Consider the following 24,589-nt stretch of genomic DNA (forward strand, 5'->3'; position numbering starts at 1 on the left):
CCAAACTCGGAATAACTTGATCAGTTTGTTTCTAAAAAGAAAATAATTGCGAGCGCTGAATTAAGTTACTTTACAACAAACTGCTTTTGGTACTTAAAAATAAGGTGGTTCTTTTTAACTTTCGTGTCTTTCTACCATAGCTCTTGCACCAGCCACATTTTTTTCTTTGTCTTTTTTCTAACGATTGAAAATTTTGTAATTTGCATAAGGAAATTAGAGAGCGAATAAAATAACCAGGGTTTCTAGGCTCTTGTTTTAAGGTTTTTTGCACATTCCAGCTTTTTAATATATGCCAAAACATCCTCTCCGCATTTCCAATAATCCCTTCTTTGAGGCAACGATCTCTTTAAACCGTGAACTCTTTTTCTTCTCCAATGCTTTTATTTACCCGAGGGTCGGAAAAAAGCCTGAAGAACGATGTCGATTCATGAGTGTTTTGTATTAGCATAAATAAAAAATTACTGATTTTTCACATAATATGTTCCAATATCAATAATATAATTATATTTCAATATTATTGAATATTAATTCTAATAATTCTAATTCTAATTAATGTTAATATTAATTCAATATTTAATTCATTTTATTATAATTCAATATTATAATATAATAATAATCATGGTTGCAACGGCAGCTGCAACCTAGTAAAGAGCGATCCACAGCCCATAGTAACCACAAGTTAAAAAACACGTTTTCAAAAAACTGTCTACTGTAAAAAACTGCAATCTGACTCTGGATCAGGAATGATATCTATTTTTTTAGTTATTCTAAGGAGTAAAGGTTTATTGCAAAAAGAAATTTATGATGATCTCAAAAAAGAGCATGAAAACCCTTCAAAATGATGTCAAATTGAAATAAAAAGCATACTATTGGAAACAGCATGGTCGAAAACCTTCTGTAGGATAATTACAGTCCCCCACCTTGAACACCAAGAAAAATGACTTTTTTGCATGGGTAGCACTGATCTGTCTCCCTTTTTTTTCTTTCTTTTTTTTTCTAGATGGGTTAGGGGTGGCCAGAGCATCATAGACAGGTGTTTGATAGCTCTTTCGAAAGGGAATTAAATTTGTAAGTGCCCTTTTTAAGTGACCGAAAAGATTGGAGGGCAAATAGAACCCCCCCCCTCCCTACAGGCCACACCTCACCCCCCCAACAAGTCCTATAAAAAATTTGAGATAGCCATTTTGTTTAACATAGTTCAAAGGTCCAATATATATGGTTTCAATGATGATATGGCCCACCATATCACCACCATATCATCAGTCCCTGGGGAAGGGCTGTCTGTGGATTCTGGCGTATCGAAATCGCGCGTATCGGTATCGTGCGTATTGGTATTGCATGTATCGTATCGGAAATATCAGTATCCGCTGTTGTTTTTTTTTCAGCCATTTTGTAGGCTAATTTTTTTAAAGCATGTCCCGGCAAGGTATCATGGTTGCAGCGGCAGCTGCAATCTAGTAAAGAGCGAACCACAGCCCATAGTAACCAAAAGTTAAAATTCACGTTTTGAAAAAACTGCCTGGTGAAAAAAAAATTCCCATCTAACACTGACTCAGGAATGTTAACTGTTATTTCGGTTTGTATTACAAGTAAAAGTTTATTGCGAAAAGAAATTTACGGTGATTTCGAAAAAAGCCTCAAACCCCTCGAAAATGGCGTCAGATCAAAATGAAAAGTGTACCAATGGAATCAAAATGGTCAAAACCTTGTACAGGCAAGCTACAGTCTCCCTTTCTGAACAACAATGAAAATCGCGTTTTTGCATCGGTAGCACTGATCTGTCTCCCGTTTTTTTTTTTTTTTTTTTTTTTTTTTTTTTTTTTCGGGTCTAGGTCTAGTGGGCTACCAGAACATCATAAAGAGATTCTTAATGGCTTATTCAAAAGCTATTTCTCATATTTACTTGCTTTAAGGTATAAGGAAACATGTTTTTACTTTTAAATAATTTGTGCTTTCTTTTCTGCAAAATGAACACACAGAAATGTATGCACAAAAACTATCTTTTAACTCTTACAATTGCTTTTTTTAAATGCATTTTTGTTACTTTCTGTAAAGTAAAAGTTTATTACAAAAAGAAATTTATAGTAATAAAACGAAACAATAGAAAAAAAGAGAAAAACGAGGATTATACAAGCCAGTGAAAAATATGGACTAAAATGCAAATATTTCGGTCTCCACTTGACCGTTCTCAGTGCAAGATAATAACATTAAAACTACTAATAAAATCCAAGGATACTATAAAAAAATTTCAAACCTTAAAACAAAGCACAACTAAAATTTGAAGACCCTCTGTATGTAACGGTGAAAGGGTAACTGAATGAAAAAATACAGTGCTGAATGGGAATTCAATCTTTTAATTTATACAGAGCATTTTAAAAAGCTAAGCGCTTTCCAGGTAAAACATCATCACAGATTAGGTTAGGTTGCAAAATGTGATTTTTTTTAATATTTAAGTAAAAACGATCAGAATTAATTAGTTCATTATAAATGGGGCTTAAATAGGTTTCTCCCGTGTCTCTATTGAGAGCAACCTTTCGGTGACTGTACTTTTTTATCTCAACTGCCTCCCTGAAAACTTGGATGAGACCTTTAACAGGGGCATAATAGAAACTGGGGCACCCTCGCCCAGGGGCATAAATACAGGCGGAGGAGGAAGAAGGCCACTCAAATGTACACTCAAAAGGGCCCACTGGCTTGTCCACAAGTCCCAGGAGTTACTAACCTTCTCCCAGTAATGGGTTAAATTGCATGGTGATGCAGTACACCATCGCGGGAGGATCCTCTATAGGAGGTAAACTGCGGCAGGGCGTAAGATCCAGGACTATGGACAACGGCCTCTGCAAAGGGCTGCCTCGACGCTTTCGGGATACCTGCAAGACTGGGGACCTTGCAGTCAACTCTATTCCTACTTGAGGAGTGGCTCCTCGAGGAAATTGTGGCCTTGTAAACGACGCAGCATTCGCACGGGATTCTGAGTAATGGATAATTTTTCTGGGCTTGGCATGTTTTGACGGGCGTTTTTGGGTTGAAAAACCTCTTCCTAGCTAATTTATCTATTATGGACTGCCTCCCCAAAGCAGCATAATATTTGTAGGCATGAATATATAATGAATCGGAGGTAATAGGCTTGAGATTGTCTGTGCAGGATTTCGACTCTTGTTGATAGAAGAGCATCTCCAGATGCTGAAAACCATGTTGTGACCAAGATGGGCCCAGGATTGCACAAAGCCCTCATTCATGGAGGTCCCCGGGACTTCTGGCTGTCTGGTTCTAGGCCGGCTTAAGCACTTCGGAGTAGACTTGAGAAGATATGTGACCCCCGTCCTGCACTGGTATCCGGGATCATTGCTTTTCCTGAGGCGAAAATAATTTCAATCATTTAAAGAACATGAAAATTGGAACTTGGAATGTTACGCCGTTAAAAAATAACTATAGTATCGACATTTTGACTTACGAATTCAGACGTTTCGAACTGGATTTATTAAGAGTTTCAGTAACTCATATCCCAGGGGTAGGAAGTATGAAATTAGGTGATATAGAATTTATTTACTCAGGCAGGAAGGATGGAGTACATAGACAGGGAGTAGGGCCATGATGAATAAGGAAGCTGCTAAGTCTTGTTTAGGCTGGGAAGGTATTAATAATAGAATACTAATTGCTCATTTTATAACTAAAAAGTTCAGAGTATCAGTTATAGTAGTATTTGCTATGTAGAACCGACTGACGGAGATACTAGTGACTCAGATGAATTTTACTTTCAGTTACAGGAGCGAATAGACAGGGTCCCAGGTAGAAATATGTTGTTTTTATTTTTAGATTTGAACGCCCAGGTCTGTACAAATAGAGATAGAGGGTATCCTAGCCTAGGTAATTGGGCTTAGGAAAAGAAAACAGTAATGGGTACAGACTTTTGCAATTATGAAGGTATAACAATTTTGTTATAACCTATACGATGTTTGGTCATAAAAGGGTTCATAAGTTAACATGACATTCACGTGATGGTAAGACAGCAAGCCTAATTGATTATGTTATTGTAAACCGAAGACTGGCAGGATCAAAACAAGATACTAGGGTATATAGGAGCGCCGCTATTGATGTTAAGAGGAAAGATCGCCATCTAGTAGTGTCAAGGGTTAATTTAAAGCTGAAATATCGGAAGGGTAACTACCTCCCGGGAAGTTATGATGTTGGCAGACTCCAAGATAAGAATTTGAGAGAAAATTTCCAGGAACAGTTGAATACTAAACTTAAGAGTTTAAAATTTGATAATGGGGAAGATGGTTGGAATAATTTTAGAAAAATAATTTGTGAAGGGAAGAAAGCTAGAACTGCAGCTGAGAATATTAATGAAAAAGCTTTATGTTTGATAGAAAGGAGAAAGGACTTGTACAAGAATTATCTGAGTCACAGATCATATAAAAACAAAAGGAATGTAAAGAAATTGAAGAAAGTATTAAAATATGAATTGACGAGTTGTGAAGTAGAGGCCATGGATAAAATTGTCAAAGATCTAGAAGATGCAGCCAGAAAGCATAATAGTAAAATATTGTACTGTCATGTTAATAAATTGAGAGGGAGTAGTCAATGCGGACTTGGCCCACTTAAAGATAGGAATGGGGCCGCAATTAGCGATAAGGAAAATACTAAAGAGAGATGGGCCGAACGTTTTGAGAATTTGCTTAGCCGAGATAGAGTTGAAGGAAGAGATATAAAGGAAAATGAAACAGTCTGTGATACATCGGAGGTGAAGAAAGATTTGATTTCTGAGGAGGAATTAGCAGAAGTACTAAAATAACTAAAAAACAATGAGGCTCCGGATGCTGATGGTGTGGTAAATGAGTCTCTTAAATATGGTGGCTCTGAGGTTATAAATAAGTTACTGAAGATTATGAATATGATTTTTCAAAAAGGAAAAGTACCTAACGATTTTAGGAAAACCTTAATTAAGCCACTTTATAAGAAAGGTGATAAAAGTGAGTGTGGTTATCGAGGGATTAGTCTGGTCTCTGTAGGTAGTAAATTGCTTAGTAATATGATACTTTTAGACTGAGAGATGCCATAGACAAAGTTTTAAGAGAAGAACAGTGCGGTTTTAGAAAAGATTAAGGATGTGTCGATCAAATTTTCACTCTTAGGCTAATAATTGAGAAGTGCCTTAGTTTTCAAATGCATTTGGTCCTCAGTTTCATAGATTATGAGCAAACATTCAATTCTGTTAATAGAAGAGCTTTGGTAAAGGTTTTATCCTTGTTTGGTATACCAGACAAATACATTAAAGTGATTAGTGCTATGTACGAGAATAACACTGCTGCGGTTAAGGTAGGAAATGAGGTTAGCAGCTAGTTATGTATTAAATCAGGTGTTAAGCAGGATTGTGTTCTACCCCCCTTTATATGGATTGTTTTGATGGACTTTGTCTTAAGGAGCATAGGAAAGGCAATGGGAGACCACGGATTCAAATGAGGAGGAAAAAGTCTCCTGGACTTAGATTATGCTGATGATTTAAGCATCCTAGATGAAAGTTTGAGCAAAATGAATGAAGTTTTAGAGGTTTTTCGAGTTCAGGGTGATTGAATAGGTCTAAAAATTAATGGTAAAAAGACTAAGTCGCTAAGGCTAGAAATAGGTGAAAATGAAAAGGTGAAGTTGGGTAATGAAAAGATTCATCAGGTGGACAGCTTCACTTACCTTGGTAGCATTATTAGTAGAGATGGTTGGAGCAGTGAAGATGTCAAAAGTAGAATAGCCGAGGCTCAGGGTGTTTTTTCACAGTTTAAAAATTTTTGGAAGAATAGAAAGATAAGTCTGGAAACCAAGATTAGAATAGTAAAAGCTACAGTGATGATAGTTATCAAATAGGGCTCTGAAGCCTGGGCGCTCCGAAAATTGGATGAAGATTTGTTCGACGCTTCCGAAAGAAATTGCTTAAGGATTGTTCTGGGTACCCGACTGACTGACCGTATTTCAAACAATAGGCTATACGAAAAATGTGGTTCAATATCGCTCTCTAGGGCTAGGGCACGTTGTTAGAAAAATTTTATTTTTTAAACGTTTTATTGTTTATAAAATAGAGTTGTGAGAAAGTCAAACTTTAGCGTAAAGAGCGAGGCGTTGAGGAGAGGACAACCCCTTTCATATACAGAATAATTTCTGTTCGTTTTTAGTTTTAACGTCGTTCCTTACTTTCAGTTGAAAAAAACTTTTTTTTATTTAATTTTTGAACGTTTTTGAATTAATGCAGGTTTTTATCTTGGCTCACCGTACAATAATTAAAACACAATAATTAAAATAATTAAATACAATTTGCATATTAATTTTACTTTTATTTGGTTAAATGGCTTTCTCGAAACTTGTTTAATTTTATTTACAAACGTTTTTATTATTAATAAATATACGTGATTTACGAATTAACTTACGTAACGAACTTCTATATTCATATATTTTAATACGTATATTAGGGGGTTCGCCCCCTAGTCAATACCTTGCTCTTTAAGCTAAAGTTCGAATTTTGTTCCAATTCTTTAAAAATGACCGCTTATTCACAAAGGCCGTTAATAAGAATAAATAGCTCTTTTGAAAGTACTAAAAATCTTTCGGCTTAAAGAGCGAGGTATTGATTAGGGGGTGAACCCAATCATATATGTAATATTTTTTGTTCGTTTTAAGTTTTGATGTTGCTGCTGTTGCAGTTGAAAAACTTGTTTTTTATATATTTAATTTCTGATCTTTTTTTAAATAATGCTGAGAAATTCTAAATGATACAAATTCTAAAGCTAGTCTATAGTCCTAATACTATCAAGATGGCCTTACTTCGAACTTGCGCACAAACTAATCATGACATATTGTCCTTTTCAGAACCAAAACCAGAGCCAGTCATTGAACTGAGCCATTATCCAGAAGTGATGCCAAATTAAACGTAAAAAAAAATAAAGTTAAATCTTAAAATGGATTGTTGCTTTAACTTAAAAGGAATTGATCCTAAAAGGGATTGATAATAGTGACCTTAATTGGTTTGCTTTTACTGTGCCAAAACTTCTATATTATTTTGTGTTTTCAGTAAAGCGCTAGTTTTGCATAATCCTAAAAGCATAGGGAAACATAATTAGTTGGTTTATTTGTACTAGTTTTATTAATATATGTTAGATAGGCTGTGAAGTAATAATTTTTGTCCGTTTTAAGTTTCAACTTTGCTCTTTACTTCCCTCTGAAAAACTTTGTTTTTTTAAATTAATATAATTCAATATTATTGAATGGTTCTGTAAAAACAAATCCTCTCCTAATCTCTGTTCAGTGAATATTTATTTTTTGGTAGGTTTTTATGAAACACATATAGAAATACCAAGCATCAGCCTGAACAGTACAGAAACTATTAATCAAAGCATGGATCAGAATGAAAGATTAAATAAAAAAAAAACAAGTTTTTTTAACTGAAAGTAAGGAACGACGCTAAAACTTAAAACGAACAGAAATTATTCCGTATATGAAAGGGGCTGTCCCCTCCTCAACGCCTCGCGCGTTACGCTAACATTTTTTATTGTTTAAGAAAATAGAGTTGTGAGAAAGTCAAACTTTAGCGTAAAGAGCGAGGCGTTGAGGAGGGACAACCCCTTTCATATACGGAATAATTTCTGTTCGTTTTTAGTTTTAACGTCGTTCCTTACTTTCAGTTGATAAAAACTTTTTTTTTTATTTAATTTTTGAACGTTTTTGAATTAATGCAGGTTTTTATCTTGGCTCACCGTACAATAATTAAAACACAATAATTAAAATAATTAAAACCCAATTTGCATACTAATTTTACTTTTATTTGGTTAAATGGCTTTCTCGAAACCTGTTTAATTTTATTTACAAACGTTTTTATTATTGATAAATATACGTGATTTACGAATTAACTTACGTAACGAACTTCTATATTCATATATTTTAATAAGTATGTTAGGGGGTTCACCCCCTAGTCAATACCTTGCTCTTTAAGCTAAAGTTCGAATTTTGTTCCAATTCTTTAAAAGTGACCGCTTAGTCACGAAGGCCGTTAATTAGAATAAATAGCTCGTATGAAAGTACTAAAAATCTTAGGCTTAAAGAGCGAGGTATTGACTAGGGGGTGAACCCATTCATATATGTAATATTTTTTGTTCGTTTGAAGTTTTGATGTTGCTGCTGTTGCAGTCGAATAACTTGTTTTTTATATATTTAATTTCTGATCTTTTTTGAAATAATGCTGGGAAATCCGGCGTCCCCTTCATAGCAGTTTCCTTTCCCCCGTGAAAACTTCCGTCATTAAAAGGTCCTCCCGCATAACACCTCCCCCCCCCCCAATACCAGAAAAAATCCCTCCCTGAAAATGTCTGTATGCTTCCCAATAACCAATACTATATGTTAACATTGGGTAAAGTTCATAACTTTCAGCCCTCCCCCCGGGAGATTCGGGGGATTAAGTCATCCCAAAAGACATAATTATCATATTTTCGAACATGCTGAACAAAATGGCTACCTCAAAATTTTGATCGGGTGACTTGGGAAAAAAAATGAGCGTGGGAGGGGGCCTAGTTGCCCTCCATTTTTTTGGTTACTTAAAAAGCGTATTAGAGCTTTTAATTTTCGTTCAAATAAGCCCTCCCACGATATTCTAGGACCACTGGGTCGATACGATCACCCCTGGGGAAAGAAAACAAAAAAAAAAAATAAACACGCATCCGTGATCTTTCTTCTGGCAAAAAATGCAAAATTCCACATTTTTGTAGATAGGAGCTTGAAACCTCTACAGTAGGGTTTTCTGGCACGCTGAATATGATGATGTGATTTTCGTTAAGGTTCTATGACTTTTAGTGGGTCTTTCTCTCTTTTTTCGAAAATCAGCCAAATTTTCTCAGGCGCGTAACTTTTGATGGGCAGGACTAAACTTGATGAAATTTATTTATATGAAATCAGCAGTAAAATCTGATTCTTTTGATGTATTTATTGGTATCAAAATACCTTTTTTAGAGTTTCGGTTACCATTGAGCCGGGTCGCTCAATACTTACAGTTCGTTATCACGAGCTGTTTGAAAAGCTACTAGCGCTTAAAAGCTTTTGGTGCCAGGATTTTTGTTCAGTGATTCGATATCTTATGGTATATGTTGGGAACTGCATATAAAAGTATCAACGAGCCTGGAAAGAACAGGAGACTGGTGAAAGAGGAGATTTTGGTGCTGAAACGTGGGTTTGACTGAAAGAAAACCTACTAGGACATGTGTGCTTCTGACACAAGAAACTAAACACAAAACCATAAGAAAGAACAGGAAACAGGCAAAAAGAGAAACTTTAGCACATGGTACTGATTTTTTTTTTTTTTAACCACCAGTGGGTGTGTCGCGAGAATTAGTTTTCAGTAATGTGGTATCTTATGGTATGTTTATTTATTTCCCTCAAAATCAATAGGTATATAAAATAAAGAAATAAGAAAAACTTCAATAAATAATGCAAAGTATTGATTTGCAATAGGCTTAATAACATAAATGAATAAAATGCGTAAAAAAAACAAATATTCAACATTATTTAAATTCTAAAGAAAGGAAAAGGTTTTGCATGAAGAGAATACTTTTAGAACTAAAAATATGTTTAAAAATAAACATATATCATCATGCAGCCTGGAAAGAACAGGATACAGGTAACATAGGAAAAATTTGGCATTCAAACTTGAGTTTAATTGGAATTAAAAGCTACTAGCACTTCAGTGCTTTTGTCACTATAATTGTTGTTTAGTGATCCGGTATTTTAGGATATATAACTAAACACAAGACCATCAAACATCAGCCTGAACAGGACAGGAAACTGTTAAAAGAGAATACTTAGGTGCTTAAGCTTGTGTTGGATTGGAATTAAAACCTACTAGTGCTTTATTGCTTGTGTCACCAGAATTTCTGTTCAGTGATTTTTAATGTCTTACAAAGTCTTAAAGCGAGAGAGTAGAGAGCTATCTTATAGTCGTGACAGTACACCATATATGGGCATAGAGTCCCTAGGGAGAACACCTGTTTCTGTCAGTCCGATGGGAGTCCATATATGGGCAAAGAGTCCCTAGGGAGAACACCTGTGCTGTCAGTCCCGATCCCACACCATATATGGGCATAGAGTCCCTAGGGAGATGGTTTTTCTCAACTTTGATGATCAACAGGATTTTTCTCACTTTGATGTATTTTCAAGGAGAATTGTCTCCGGGCGAAGTTTAATAATGTCTTTGGAGTTCATCCAGGAGAATTGTTTCCGGGCGAAGTCTATTAATGTCTTTGGTGTTTGTCCATGAGAATTGTTTCTGGGCGAAGTTTTTTAATGTCTGACAGATGATGTCAAGGTTGATTGATTTGTCACGAAAGGGGAATTAATTTCCAGGAGAATTGTTTCCGGGTGAAGTTTATTAATGTCTGACGGATGATGTCAAGGTTGATTGATTTGTCACGAAAGGGGAATTATCTCCGGGTGAATTTTTTGATCTTAGAGATGAAGAGATTAACGCGGGAAAGGGTTTCATAGGAATTTCAAATGTGACAGCGCAGGGATGTCAAAACAAAAGGAACACGCAGAAATTACGTTTAGGGGTTATTTGGGCGAAACCGATTTAGACATTTTAAGAAATTATTTGGGGCGAAACAGTTAGAGACATTTTAAAAGATGATTTTAGAAGAGGATTTAGAAGAGGATTTTAGGGTGAAACTCTGTGGTCGTTATAATACAAAAGCTCCATTTGAACAGTGTCGTGAGGTCCGCTACCCCAACCCCAAAGGGCTCCGATCCCCCTACCCCAACCTCGAAGGAAGCTATCGGTCCCCAAAGGTCCCCCGGGCTCCCAAAGGACCACCCGGCCCCCAAGGGCCCCCAGACCCCCAGAGACCCCCCCGGGTCCCCAAAGAGTCCCCTCCCCATTTTTTAATACTTTTTTAAGGCTTTATTATATCTTTTCAGAACAAGTTATTTTCTTAATGTCTATCCTAAACCCATTTTACAAGTTGAAGTACCCATCCTTCTCACCCACAACTTTACTTTACGACTTTTTTGCACATCCCAAGATCAAGCAATACTTTTCAAAAGGCATTTCAGAACAAATTCTTTTCTTAGTGACCGTCCTAAGCCCATTTTACAAATAGAACTACCCATCCTTTTCAAACACATCTTTGCTTTGCAGCTTTTTGAATTCTCAAACTCCGAGCAATACTTTTGAAAAAGCATTTCAGAACCATTTATTTTCTTAATGTCCATCCTAAACCCATTTTACAAGTTGAAGTACCCATCCTTTACACCCACAACATTACATTACAGCTTTTTTGAATGCTCCAACACCAAGCAATATATTTCAAAAGGCATTTCAGAACAATTTCTTTTCTTAATGTCCTTCCTAAACCCATTTTACAAGTTGAAGTACCCATCCTTTTCACCCACAACTTTACTATACTGCCTTTTTGAATGCTCCAACACCAAGCAATACTTTTCAAAGGGCATTTCAGAACAAGTTCTTTTCATAATGTCCATCCTAAACCCATTTTTACAAGTTGAAGTACCTATCCTTTTCACCCACAAATTTACTTTACAGCTTTTTGAGTGCCCAAACACCAAGCAATACTTTTCAAATGGCATTTCACAATAAGTTCTTTTTTTTAATGTACCTCCTAAACCTATTTTACAAATTGAAGAACCCATCCATTTCACCCACAACTTTACTTTACAGCTTTTGAGTCCTCCAACACCAAGATATACTTTTCAAAGGGCATTTCAGAGCAAGTTTTTTTCATAAAGTCCATCCTAAACCCATTTTACAATTTGAAGTACCCATCCTCTTCACCGACAACTTAACTATACTGCTTCTTAAATGCCCCAACACCCAGCAATACTTTTCAATGCATTGCACAATAAGTTCTTTTCTTAATGTCGTTCCTAAACGAATTTTAGAAGATCAAGTGTCCATCCTTTTACACACAACATTACTTTACAGCTTTTTTGAATGTTCCAACACCGAGCAATATTTTTCAAAAGGCATTTCAGAAGAATTTCTTTTCCTGTTATCCTTCCTAAACCCATTTACACCAAGCAATACTTTTCAAATGGCATTTCAGAACAAGTTATTTTCTTAATGTCATTCCTAAACCCATTTTACAAGTTGAAGTACCCATCCTTTGTACACACAACTTTACTATACTGCTTCTTGAGTGCCGCAACACCCAGCAGTACTTTCCAAAAGGCTTTATTATATCTTTTCAGAATCAGTTCTTTACGTAATGTCCTTCCTAAACCAATTTTACAAGTTGAAGTACTCATCTTTTCCCCCACAACTTTACTATAAGGCTTTTCGAATACCCCATCATCAAGCAATACTTTTCAAAAGGCTTTATTATATCTTTTCAGAACAAGTTCTTTACGTAATTTTCTTCTTAAATCCATTTAAATCCATTTCAGAATAAGTTTCTTTCTTAATGTCCTTCATAAACCAATTTTACAAGTTGAAGTAGTTATCTTTTTCACCACAACTTTACTTTACTACTTTTTTGCACACCCCAAGATCAAGCAATACTTTTCAAAAGGTTTTATTATATCTTTTCAGAACAAGTTCTTTTCTTAATATGCTTCTTAAACCAATTTTAGAAATTTTAAATTTTTCCATAGTAGATAGAAAAAGCTATACCACAGTTGTGAATATTTTCAAGAAAGATAAGAAGTCGTATTCCAATTTTAAATTTTCCCAACGAAGCGGACAAAAGTTCAAGTTCTCTTCGGAAGGTTCTCAGTGAGAAAGAAATTAGTTATTAATAAATTATATTTGTCCAAATAACATGAGATTTGTACACCTTTGTGCATATTTTTCTCTAAGGATTGAAAACATTAAAAATACTGTTTCAAATTTTTCATAGAAGATAGAAAAGTTCAAGTTCTCTTCTGAATTTTACCAAAGAACACAATTCAATTCTAATTTCTCCAGAGAAAATAAAAATCTTCCACTTCAGTTTTATGTTCACCAAAGACATAAAGAAATTTAAAGTTCTATTCTAAATTTATCTGTAGTAGATAGAAAAAGCTATACCATAGTTGCAAATATTTTCCCGGAAGGCAAAAAGTTCTAGTTCAATTTTCAATTTTCTCAACGAAGTCAAGGAAAGTTCAAGTTCTATTTTGAATTGTCCCAATGAAAAAGAAATTAGTTATTGATCATTTCTATTTTTCCAAATGATATAAAAATTTTCCACTTTAGTTCAGATCTGTCTCGAAGAGATGAAAAATTTAAAATACTGTTCCAAATTTTTCAAAGAAGATAAAAAAGTTCAAGTTCTCTTCTGAATTTTACCAAAGAACACAATTCAATTCTAATTTCTCCAGAGAAAGTAAAAATCTTCCACTTCAGTTCCTTATTTCACAAAGACATAAAGAAATTTAAAATTCAATTCTAAATTTTTCGGTGAAAGATAGAAAAAGTAATACCATACTTGTGACTATTTTCCCGTAAGATAAAAAGTTCTAGTTCAATTTAAAATTTTCTCAACGAAGAGAAGAAAAGTTCAAGTTCTCTTCTGAATTTTACCAAAGAACACACTTCAATTCTAATTTCTCCAGAGAAAATAAAAATCTTCCACTTCAGTTTTAAGTTCACCAAAGACATAAAGAAATTTAAATTTCGATTCTAAATTTATCTGTAGTAGATAGAAAAAGCTATAGCATAGTTGCGAATATTTTCCCGGAAGACAAAAAGTTCTAGTTCAATTTTTAATTTTCTCAATGAAAAAGAAATTAGTTATTGATCATTTCTATTTTTCAAAGTAATATAAAAATTTTCCACTTTAGTTCAGATCTGTCTCGAAGAGATGAAAAATTTAAAATAATGTTCCAAATTTTTCACAGAAGATAAAAAAGTTCATGTTCTCTTCTGAATTTTACCAAAGAACACGATTCAATTCTAATTTCTCCAGAGAAAATAAAAATCTTCCACTTCAGTTCTTTATTTCACAAAGACATAAAGAAATTTATAAGTTCAATTCTAAATTTTTCGGTGGAAGATAGAAAAAGTAATACCATACTTGTGTATATTTTTCCAGAAGATAAAAAGTTCTAGTTCAATTTAAAATTTTCTCAACGAAGAGAAGAAAACTTCAAGTTCTCTTCTGAAATTTACCAAAGAACACACTTCAATTCTAAGTTCTCCAGAGAAAATAAAAATCTTCCACCTCAGTTTTAAGTTCCCCAAAGACATAAAGAAATTTAAAGTTCTATTCTAAATTTTTCCGTAGTAAATAGTTTTCTCTTCTTTAAGAAAATTCAGAAGAGAACTTGAAAATTTTGCACTTCTTCGAGAAAACTCAGAATTAAAGTGGAGTTCCTTATCTTCATGTCGAATATTCACAATCAATGTATAACTTTTTTTTATCTTCTATGAGAAATTTGGAACATAACTTTAAATTTTTCATCTCTTTGAGAAAAATCAGAACTGAATTTAAGAAAAATTATAAATAAAGTGAAACTTTTGGTCTTCATGGAAAATAATCACAATCATAGTATTACTTTTTCTGTCTTTCATCTAAAAATTTAGAATAGAACTTTAAATTTCTTTATTTCTTTGGGGAACTTAAAACTGAAGTGAAAGATTTTTATTTTCTCTGGAGAAATTAGAATTGAAGTGTGTTTTTTGGTAAAATTCAGAAGAGAACTTGAACTTTTCTTCACTTCGTTGAGAAAATTTTAAATTGAACTAGAACTTTTTATCGAATATTCACAATCAATGTATAACTTTTTCTATCTTCTATGAAAAATTTGGAACAGAACTTTAAATTTTTCATCACTTTGCAAACAATCGGAACTGAATTTAAAAAAATTAGAATTAAAATGAAACTTTTGATCTTCACTGGAAAATAATCACAATCATAGTAAAACTTTTCCTATCTCCTACGGAAAAAATTGGAAGTCAACTTTAAATTTTTCATGTCCTTGCGAGATCTAAAACCGAAGTGGAAGGTTTTTTCATTTTCATTGGTAAAATTCAGAATTAAAATAACTTTTTTTTCTTCTGTATGGAAATTCTAAAGAGAACTTAAACATTTTGCACTTCTTCGAGGAAACTCAGAATTAAAGTGGAGTTCCTTATCTTCATGTCGAATTTTCACAATCAATGTATAACTTTTTCTATCTTCTATGAAAAATTTGGAACATAACTTTAAATTTTTCATCTCTTTGAGAAAAATCAGAACTGAATTTAAGTAAAATTATAAATAAAGTGAAACTTTTGATCTTCATGGAAAATAATCAAAATCATAGTATTACTTTTTCTATCTTCCATCTCAAAATTTAGAATAGAATTTTAAATTTCTTTATTTCTTTGGGGAACTTAAAACTGAAGTGGAAGATTTTTATTTTCTCTGGAGAAATTAGAATTGAATTGTGTTCTTTGATAAAATTCAGAAGAGAACTTGAACTTCTCTTCACTTCGTTGAGAAAATTTTAAATGAAACTAGAACTTTTTATCGTCCGTGAAAATATTCACAAGTATAGTATTACTTTTTCTATCTTCCACCGAAAAATTTAGAATTGAACTTTAAATTTCTTTATGTCTTTGTGAAATAAAGAACTGAAGTGGAACATTTTTGTTTTCTCTGGAGAAATTAGAATTGAATTGTGTTCTATGATAAAATTCAGAAGAGAACTTGAACTTTTTTGTCTTCTGTGAAAAATTTTGAACTGTATTTTAAATTTTTCATCTCTTTGAGACAGATCTGAACTAAAGTGGAAAATTTTATATTATTTGGAAAAATAGAAATGATCAATAACTAATTTCTTTTTCATTGAGAAAATTCAGAAGAGAACTTGAACTTTTCTTCACTTCGTTGAGAAAATTTAAAATTGAACTAGAACTTTTTATCTTCCGGGAAAATATTCACAACTATGGTATAGCTTTTCCTATTTACTATAGAAAAATTTAGAATAGAACTTTAAATTTCTTTAGGTCTTTGGGGAACTTAAAACTGAAGTGGAAGATTTTTATTTTCTCTAGAGAAATTAGAATTGAAGCGTGTTCTTTGGTAAATTTCAGAAGAGAACTTGAACTTTTCTTCTCTTCGTTGAGAAAATTTTAAATTGAACTAGAACTTTTTATCTTCTGGGAAAGTATACACAAGTATGGTATTACTTTTTCTATCTTCCATTAAAAAATTTAGAATTGAACTTTAAATTTCTTTATGTCTTTGTGAAATAAAGAACTGAAGTGGAAGATTTTTATTTTCTCAGGAGAAACTAGAATTGAATTGTGTTCTTTGGTAATATTCAGAAGAGAGCATGAACTTTTTTATCTTCTGTGAAAAATTTGGAACAGTATTTTAAATTTTTCATCTCTTCGAGACAGATCTTAACTAAAGTGGAAAATTTTTATATTATTTGGAAAAATAGAAATGATCAATAACTAATTTCTTTTTCATTGAGAAAATTCAGAATAGAACTTGAACTTACCTTCACTTCGTTGAGAAAATTAAAAATTGAACTATAACTTTTTGTCTTCCTGGAAAATATTCGCAACTATGCTATAGCTTTTTCTATCTGCTACAGATAAATTTAGAATAGAACTTTAAATTTTTTTATGTCTTTGGTGAACTTAAAACTGAAGTGGAGGACTTTTATTTTCTCTGGAGAAATTAGAATTGTAGTGTGTTCTTTGGTAAAATTCAGAAGAGAACTTGAACTTTTCTTCTCTTCGTTGAGAAAATTTTAAATTGAACGAGAACTTTTTATCTTCCGGGAAAATAGTCACAAGTATGGTATTACTTTTTCTATATTTCACCGAAAAATTTAGAATTGAACTTTAAATTTCTTTATGTCTTTGTGAAATAAAGAACTAAAGTGGAAGATTTTTATTTTCTCTGGAGAAATTAGAATTGAATTGTGTTCTTTGGTAAAATTCAGAAGAGAAGTTGAACTTTTTTATCTTCTGTGAAAAATTTGGAACATTATTTTTCATCTCTTTGAGACAAATCTGAACTAAAGTGGAAAATTTGTATATCATTTGGAAAAATAGAAATGATCAATAACTAATTTCTTTTTCATTCGGAAAATTCAGAATAGAACTTGAACTTTCCTTGACTTTGTTGAGAAAATTGAAAATTGAACTAGAACTTTTTGCCTTCCGGGAAAATATTTGCAACTATGGTATACCTTTTTCTATCTACTACAGACAAATTTATAATAAAACTTTAAATTTCTTTATGTCTTTGGTGAACTTAAAACTGACGTGGAAGATTTTTATTTTCTTTGGAGAAATTAGAATTGAATTGTGTTCTTTAGTAAAATTCCGATGCGAACTTGAGCTTTTCAATCTTCTGAATCAAATTTGGGATAGTATTTTAATTTTTTTCTTTACTTAAAGTAGAATGTGAACCAAAATATATAAAGTATATGTTATTTGGGAAAATAAAATTGACTAATAACTAATTTCTTTTCATTGATAAAATTCAGAAGAGAACTTGAACTTTTCTTCACTTCGTTGAGAAAGTTTAAAATTGAAATAGAATTGCTTATCTTTCGAAAAAATATTTAGAACTATGATGGAACTATTTCTATCTACTATGTACAAATTTTAAATTTGTAAAATTGTTTGAAGAAGCATATTCAGAAAATAACTTATTCTGAGAAGATATAATAAAACCTTTAGAAATGTGTTGCCTGCTCTTTGGGTGTGCAAAAAAGTCGTAAAGTAAAGTTGTGGTGAAAAAGATAACTACTTCAACTTGTAAAATTGGTTTATGAAGGACATTAAGAAAAAAACTTATTGTGAAAAGATATAATAAAGTCTTTTGGAAAGTATTGCTTGATGTTTGGATGTGCAAAAAAGTCGTAAAGTAAAGTTGTGGGGAATAAGATAAGTACTTAAACTTGTAAAATGGGTTTAGGAAGAAAATTACTTAAAGAAATTGTTCTGAAATGATATAATAATGCCTTTTGAAAAGTATTGCTTGATGTTGGGGTATTAGAAAAGCTTTATAGTAAAGTTGTGGGGGGAAAAGATGAGTACTTCAACTTGTAAAATTGGTTTAGGAAGGACATTACGTAAAGAACTTGTTCTGAAAAGACATAATAAAGCCATTGAAAAGTATTGCTTGATGTTGGGGCATTCAAAAAGCTGTAAAGTAAAGTTGTGGGTGAAAAGGATGGGTACTTCAACTTGTAAAATGGGTTTAGGAATGACATTAAGAAAATAACTTGTTCTGAAATGCCATTTGAAAAGTATTGCTTGGTGTTGGAGCATTCAAAAAGGCAGTATAGTAAAGTTGTGGATGAAAAGGATGGGTACTTCAACTTGTAAAATGGGTTTAGGAAAGGACATTAAGAATAGAAATTGTTCTGAAATGCCTTTTGAAAAGTATTGCTTGGTGTTGGAGCATTCAAAAAAGCTGTAAAGTAAAGTTGTGTGTAAAAAGGATGGGTACTTCAATTTGTAAAACGGGTTGAGGAGGGACATTAAGAAAGGAACTTGTTGTGAAATGCATTGAAAAGTATTGCTGGGTGTTGGGGCATTCAAGAAGCAGTATAGTAAAGTTGTGGGTGAAAAGGATGGGTACTTCAACTTGTAAAATGGGTTTAGGATAGACATTATGAAAAGAACTTGTTCTGAAATGCCCTTTGAAAAGTATAGATTGGTGTTGGAGCATTCAAAAGCTGTAAAGTAAAGTCGTGGGTGAAATGGATGGGTTCCTCAATTTTTAAAATAGGTTTAGGAGGTACATTAAAAAAAAGAACTTATTGTGAAATGCCATTTGAAAGGTATTGCTTGGTGTTGGGGCACTCAAAAAGCTGTAAAGTAAATTTGTGGGTGAAAAGGATAGGTACTTCAATTTATAAAAATGGGTTTAGGATGGACATTATGAAAAGAACTTGTTCTGAAATGCCCTTTGAAAAGTATTGCTTGGTGTTGGAGCATTCAAAAAGGCAGTATAGTAAAGTTGTGGGTGATAAGGATGGGTACTTCAACTTATAAAATGGGTTTAGGAAGGACATTAAGAAAAGAAATTGTTCTGAAATGCCTTTTGAAAAGTATTGCTTGGTGTTGGAACATTAAAAAAAGCTGTAAAGTAAAGTTGTGGGTGAAAAGGATGAGTACTTGAACTTGTAAAATTGGTTTAGGAAGGACATTAAGGAAAGAACTTGTTCTGTAATGCCTTTTGAAATGCATTACTTGATGTTGGAGCATTCAAAAAGCTGTAAAGTAAAGTTGTGGGTGAAAAGGATGGGTACTTCAATTTGTAACATGGGTTTAGGACGGTCACTAAGAAAAGAACTTGTTCTGAAATGCCTTTTGAAAAGTATTGCTTGATCTTGGGATGTACAAAAAATTCGTAAAGTAAAGTTCTGGGTCAGAAGGATGGGTACTTCAACTTGTAAAATGGGTTTAGGATAGACATTAAGAAAATAACTTGTTCTGAAAAGATATAATAACGCCTTAAAAAAGTATTTAAAAATGGGGAGGGGACTCTTTGGGGACCCGGGGGGGTCTTTGAGGGTCCGGGGGCCCATGGGGGCCGGGTGGTCCGTTGGGAGCCCGGGGGACCTTTGGGGACCGATGGCTTCCTTCGGGGTTGGGGTAGGGGGATCGGAGCCCTTTGGGGTTGGGGTAGGGGACCTCACGACACTGTTCGTATGGAACTTGTGTATTATAATGACCACAGAGTTTTACCCTCAAATCCTCTTCTAAATCCTCTTCTAAAATCATCTTTTAAAATGTCTCTAACTGTTTCGCCCAAATAATTCCCTAAAATGTCTAAAACGGTTTCGCCCATAAAACCCCTAAACGTAATTTCTGCGTGTTCCTTTTGTTTTGACATTCCTGCGCTTTCACATTTGAAATTCATATGAAACCCTTTCCCGCGTTAATCTCTTCATCTCTAAGGTCAAAACATTCACCCGGAGATTATTCCCCTTTCTTGACAAATCAATCAACCTTGACATCATCCGTCAGACATTAATAAACTTCACCTGGAAACAATTCTCCTGGAAATTAATTCCCCTTTCGTGACAAATCAATCAACCTTGACATCATCCGTCAGACAATAATAAACTTCGCCCAGAAACAATTCTCCTGGACGAACACCAAAGACATTAATAAACTTCACCCGGAAACAGTTCTCCTGGACGAACTCCAAAGACATTAATAAACTTCGCCCGGAGACAATTCTCCTTGGAAATACATCAAAGTGAGAAAAATCCTGTTTTTCCATTCTCAGTGAGAAAACTTTCTCCCTAGGGACTCTATGCCCATATATGGTGTGGGATCGGGACTGACAGCACAGGTGTTCTCCCTAGGGACTCTATGCCCATATATGGTGTACTGTCACTGCTATAAGATAGCTCTCTACTCGAGAGCCCTCCTTGGCTAAGATTAAACACACGACTGTTCTGGCTAGACATGTGCTTAAGGGGGAAACACCCCCAAAAAGTAAAGGAATCTTATTGAAATTTGCACCATCAGATTCCGTGTATCAGGGAACCCTACCTCCCATAGTTAAAAAGGTGGAATTATGTATTTTTACCAGAAGAAAGATCATTGATGCACACTTGTTTGTTTTTCTTTGTTCTTCCCAAGGGTAATTGTATCGAGCCAATGGTCCTGTAAGATTGGGAGAGGGCTCACTTGAACGGATGTCGAAAGTTTTATTGTTCTTTTTAAGTAACCGAAAAATTTGGAGGGCAACTAGCCCCCCTCCTACGTCCTTTTTTCGCCAAAGTCGTCTGATTAAAATTTTGAGATAGCCATTTGGCTCAGTATAATTTAAAGGTCCTGTAACTAATGTAATATCTGTTATTGTACTTGTACTTGCTGCAGGACCAGACGTGAATGCCTCACCCAGCATCTAGAAGATTCCTTATGATTGATTCCCATTTGTTTTTGGTAAGTATACCGCCATTCTTCATGAGGGGGATTATCTGGGGATGGATTTTCTACGGGAAATATTTCCATTGGGATGGAAGTTTTCGGGGATGACGTTTCCAGGAGAAATTTTACACAGGGGGGGGGGATGGAATTCATAAAAGAAATGCGTTTTATTTGTCTTACTTTCTCTTTGGAGACCCCATTTTACATGTGGAGATACCCTGGGGAAATTGTCGGGGGAAAATTTTCAGCAGAGTTGGAATAATCTTGGGGATTTTTATGTGTGGGGGGGAATACCATCGGAGAAATTCTTCATTGGGGGAATTATGAGCCGGGAGAAATTTTTAGTGTGGAAAATTCCCGCGAGAGAAGCTTTCAATCAGGGGGGGGGGGGTATTTTCCGGAAATTTTTTCACACAGGGGGGATTCCACCATGACCTGGAAAACGATCAGAAACTAAATTAAAAATTCAAGCCTTTCTTCAAGTGATAGTATGCTAAGGAGGTCAAATAAAAGTTTGCTAAGACGGAATCGCCAGCATGAAATTTTCTTGGGGGGATGCGCACAGCGAGGATGGAATTGTCCAGGGGTAATTTTCCAGGGAAGAATCTTACGTGGGAGTAAATTTCTATGGAGGAATTTCTCGTGAGGAGATTTTCCACGGTGGGGGACGGATTTCCTGGGATTATTTAAGAAATGATCAAAAATTAAATTCAAAAAAGTTAAGTTTTTCCCCTAAAAGTAAAGAAGAATATTACAACTTAAAACAAACAGAAATTATTCGGTATATGAGGAGATTGCCTTCTCCTCAATACTCCGCTCTTTACGCTAAGGTTCGACCTTTTGTCCCAATTCTTTGAGAAGGGTTCTTGAAACACAAGGGCCGTGTAATTAGAATCAGGAACCTTTTTGAAAAGTACTTTAAAAAGCTTAGCATGAAGAGAGGGGTGTTGAGGAGAAGGCAGCCTCCTCATTCGCGGAATAATTTCTGTTAGTTTTAAGTTTTAATGTTGCTCCCTACTTTCAGTAAAAAAAAACAACAACTTATTTTTTATTATTTAACTTAAGAAACGCCGGAAACTTGAATGAATCACAAAACATTTTTCAGACTTAACGATGTAAAACATTAGAAACAAAAGAGATTTTATTTAGGATAAACCGCTTTCTTATGCAAATACCGATTGTAAAAATGACACGACGAATCCTCAATACTTATTGTCATGAAAATTTTCGTGATTTGTTTTATCAACGTTTGCATAGAAATCTTCTCTTTATGCTCTATTTAAAGCTTATTTCTCGTCGGAGCTTTCTCATAATTTTTCGGAAGATTAAGTACGCAAATTAGGCAGCTGAACGATTTGGAGGCTTTCTTGTGTCGTGCTATAACGACTTTCCTTTGAAGAAGGATAGCCTTTCTAAAATTGCGAAATATGAAAAACAAGTGCCAAATCGTTCATGGATGTCTAATATTTTTTTTTCTTGCGAATATGAATATCCAAGATGGGACGGGTTCTTTTTAAGCTTTACATAGAACAAATTTCTCGTCCGTTAGCTAAAAGTTCCAACTAGGGTTTCCTGTCATTTTTCTTTCTAAATCTTTCCATGGACAAGCTAAAGTCATAATCTATCCAATGAACGCATCTTTGATTCGTCAGCGTTGCCTTGATTTCAGTTATAATGGAGCAAAGTTTCAGTTCTGATTTTAAAAACTGTTTTTCTTGCAAATGTTTTTCTTGCAATTGCAATTCAGGATGAGAAGTGTGATTTTTGTACTTTACCTAGAACTAAGTGCTTTACTTAGAACTAATTTCCTTTTTGATTGCTAGGAATTCAGACTGCAGTATCTTATCATATTTCTTTTCACTTCTTATTGTACCTACACTAAACGGTGGTCTTTTCATTGAATGTGTCTTGGATTCGTCAACGTTATCTCGATCTCAGTTATAAGGAGGTAAACATCAACATTCTTCTTGTACACCCCATTCCTAGTTCTTTCATTCCTAGTTCTTTCCGTGGATTTCCTTTCATTTTGCTATGACGACCTTTCTAAAGAAGGATACCAAACAAGTGTATTGGGCGTTCAATACTTTTTACTTGCTAATATGAATTTTAGGATACGACATCTTTCATTCAAATTTGTAAATAATTAAATAAAAAAAAACTTAAATAAAATTAAATAAATAGTAATACCTTTTTTTCATCTGAAAGTGGAGAAACATTAAATCTCAAAATAAAGAGAAATTATTCCGTATATGAAGTGGATTCCCCCCTCCTCAATTCCTTGTTCTTCTCGCTACAGTTTCTTAGCACTTTTTATTCTAATTAAACTGCTCTTGTGTTTCAGAAGTCACTCTTAAAAATTAGGACCAACAGTCGAATTTTAGAGTAAAGAGCAAGGTATTGAGAAGGGGGACAACCCCTTTATATATTGAATAATTTCTGTTCTTTTTTAGTTTCTATGTGGCTTCATACTTTCAGTTGAAAAAACTTTTTTTTATTTGATTATTGACAAATTTGAAGGAAATAGACCTCTAGAACTTTTGATTTTTAATCAAATCAGCACATCAAATCAAATTCTCCTGATCTTCTAGGATCACTGGTTTGGTACGATCACCCCTGGGAAAAACATACAAAGACAGATAAGTATGCATCAGTTTGGGGGGTGTTTCGACCCTTTTTGAAAAATTGAGCAAATTTCCTCAGACTAGTAACTTATGATGGCTAACATTAAACTTAAAGAATTTAATATAGTTAGTGCCCTCAACACATCTTTTATTAAATTGTCTGCTAACTGAAATTAGATACCCAAAAACTGTAAAAATTAAGTTTGACAGTTGGACACTGGTGAGTGACTATCAATCACATCATTGTTATTCTTAAATGTTCCGACCTTGGTTGATTTTTTTTTGCATTTGATCTCCTTTTTGCATCAAGTTTGTATGAAGCAATTGTAAAATTTATTAGTCACCTCGCAGGTTGACAGAACAGGTCAATTGAATTTTGAAAATTATTTTTGCAAGATTTTCAGCAACAATATTGTTGTTTTGGACTAAATATTAATCAAAGTAAGTTTATTTTCCCTTATGTAGTGCAGTGACACCAGTCCACGAATCGAATATACAAAATAAATTAACGTCAATGCAACTAAATTTAGAAGAATTACGCTTTTTTTATGTGAATCAGTGTATGAAGAGATTGCCTTTCTACGTTTAGGAGGGGCACGCATGACACAGTTATTGTGTCTAAAACTCGCTTCACCGAGCGAAGCTTAGCCCCCTGGTTCTGTTGTTTAAGGTTTATTAAACGAAAATTAGGTATGAAAACTTATTAATGGTGGATTTTCTTTTGTATGGATGGTACCGTGGATACAGCCTTAAATTATAAATTGTGTGGAAAGGAGTGAATTTTAGGAACTATAGGGGGAAATTGTTGTATTCTTAGATTTTTTTTTAACATAAAAAAGGTATTAGTAAATAAAAAGGCCAAAATGTTTTTTTTGGAGTATTAGGGGGAAAATTAGAGGGCCTAAATTGTCCCTAAAGATTTTAGAATATCAAGTTAAGTTCAGCTTGCCCCCAAATTAACCGTGGCCCAACAGATTAGAAAGTATATTAACAAATTTTGCCTAAGGAACTCATTTTGGAGGATGGTTAGGTTGAATATTTCATGGCAGTTGTAGAGCCAATTGTACATATTTCTATCGCTATTTTCCAAATTGTAATAAAGTCA

General features: G+C 33.9%; 1 protein-coding gene across 7 annotated transcripts in view; it reads right to left on the reverse strand.

The window, feature by feature from the left end:
• Positions 1-24,589, reverse strand: part of LOC148954888 (glutamate receptor ionotropic, kainate 2-like) — a 453,254-nt gene that overhangs the window by 263,716 nt on the left and 164,949 nt on the right. The gene's annotated exons all lie outside the window — the stretch shown is intronic.

This window comes from Artemia sp. Qi Xiang Cuo, chromosome 2, assembly GCF_049724085.1.
Source record: "Artemia sp. Qi Xiang Cuo chromosome 2, ASM4972408v1, whole genome shotgun sequence".
NCBI classification, from domain to species: Eukaryota; Metazoa; Arthropoda; class Branchiopoda; order Anostraca; family Artemiidae; genus Artemia; species Artemia sp. Qi Xiang Cuo.